Source organism: Colobus angolensis, unplaced genomic scaffold (assembly GCF_000951035.1).
Source record: "Colobus angolensis palliatus isolate OR3802 unplaced genomic scaffold, Cang.pa_1.0 Scaffold3133, whole genome shotgun sequence".
Classification (NCBI taxonomy): Eukaryota; Metazoa; Chordata; class Mammalia; order Primates; family Cercopithecidae; genus Colobus; species Colobus angolensis.
The window spans coordinates 1,330-3,463 of NW_012116415.1; the positions used below are offsets into that span (position 1 = coordinate 1,330).

The following is a 2,134-nucleotide window of genomic DNA, read 5'->3' on the forward strand; positions in this document are numbered from 1 at the left end:
GAGAGAAGTTCCGAGATCCGTTTTTATTTTTATAATTTAGGAAATGGTGTGTGAATCAATCATATCCAAATCTCACAGGCCTCAAAAGCTACAGCTGACATTCGAGTTATAGAGAAAACTCAGGCATTGCAAGTACGTTCCATTATCCTGAATTCTCCCTTAGTCATTTTTCCATGTCATTGGACTATGACTGTCAGTTTAAATTGCTCTCGGTATAGCACAATTATTTCAGATGAAGATGCTTGGCAACAATATATAGAACAAAATGATAACTTCTATAAAATATATTTCTTTATTTGACACCATATATTGACATTCCTAATATACTTATTAACTATAAATATTCCAATTAGAACAAGCTTAAAAATAAAAATAAACTAACATTTTCCATATAACAGCTTTTATCATAAAATTTTTCCAATATATTGAAACATAATTCTTGTATACACCCATTGACTTCAAGTTATTTTCAGAGCCTTTCTATTTGCCTCAAATGTTCTCCATAACTCTTTAGGTAATGCAGTTGTTCTAAGCACTTACCTCACTTAAGTATATCTAGCTGATGGTGACCATTTCTTTGTAAGCTACATAGATCAGCTTTACCAGCTCCTTTCACCTCCAATATATCACTGCCTTGCAAAAAAGAGGGATCTCAGATGCTGACTTCTGCTACACTGCTTCAACGTGTCTCTTGCTACAATTCATAAAACTTATTGTCTTACTATTGATATTGGATATCAAAGAATATGGACCAAAATTCCTCTCAAAATTTACTATCCAACAAAGAATAAGTAGTGTTGGAGGAAAGGATTTGAAGTATTTTGCTGTGTATTCAACTAAACTAAAGATGGAAGACAAAAGTATTCTGCCTAAAAAGCAAAAAATTAAAAGACATATTCTAGATATTTTTAAATTGAGAGTATCATCTTTTCATAGGAATTATAACTTCACTTTTATCAATATTTACAACAAATTTCATGCCTTATTTTTAATCAGGAAAAGTCTGTCTTGGATTCATTAGGTTTGTGCCATGGAAAAACATCGCTATAGACATTTTATCTTGATTTTACATAGCTGTTTTCTCCACAAGTGAATGGCATTTAAGCTGAATATGTTTTATTCCTACCTGTTACCAAGAACTCCACGACTTTGTTAAGAGTACAGGCTCAGCAAATACTAACAGAGTGAGTGAATAAAAGAATCATTGATAAATAAACAGATAGATGAATCATTGTGAGGAGAGACTCCATTTTATTGTTAATATCACACATACACAGGCTCATTTCCACCCTATTAGTCTCTTCATTGGCCCTCTTACATCTTTGTTTCTGAGGGTGTAGATTAGAGGGTTAAGACTAGGTGTGACAACAGTATAAAACAGAGCAACGAACTTGCTTTGATCTCAAGAATTTCCTGATGGTGGCTGGAGATACATGCACATGGCCAGAAAGAAAAAAAAGAGATACAACCATAAGATGAGCTCCACATGTTCCGAACACTTTCCACAGCCCAGCAGTTAACTGCATCCTCCGTACAGCCTGGACGATGGCACCATAGGAAGTGAAAATGGGGGTGAGAAGTAGGAGAACAAAAATAGAGCTTGTGATCATGAGGGTCAGCTTATTTGCATGGGTACTGACCCACAATAATCACAAAAGTGCTGGAACTTCACAGAAAAAGTGATCTACTTGGCCATGTCCACACAGGGGTACCCAGAAGGTAAAGGAGGAATTAAGTGCTGAGTTTATAAAACCACTTACCCAAGAAGCCACAGCCAACAAGCAGCAGAAACGAGGGTGCATGAGGACAGTGTAATGCAAAGGTCTACACACAGCTGCATAACGGTCATAGGACATCACCAACAGTAGGACACACTCTGTGGTTCCCAGTGTGAGAACAAAGTAAAGTTGAATCATGCAACCAGCATAAGAAATGGTCTTTTCCAGACCCCAGAGATTGTCCAGCAACTGAGGAATAGAGTTGGTGGTGTAGCAGAGATCCAGAAATGAGAGATTTGAAAGGAAGAAATACAAGGGAGTGTGGAGATGGGAGTCCAGGTATGACAGGATAATGATGAGCAGGCTTCCTACCAGTGTCATCAAGTAGAAGATCAAAATAACCACAAAGAGAACTA

The 2,134-nt window shown here is 36.8% G+C and overlaps 1 pseudogene; it reads right to left on the bottom strand.

Annotated features, from left to right (window-relative positions):
* Positions 1–1,279: 1,279 nt before the first annotated feature.
* LOC105518168 lies at positions 1,280–2,131 on the bottom strand (annotated as a pseudogene).
* Between the last annotated feature and the right edge of the window lie 3 nt (positions 2,132–2,134).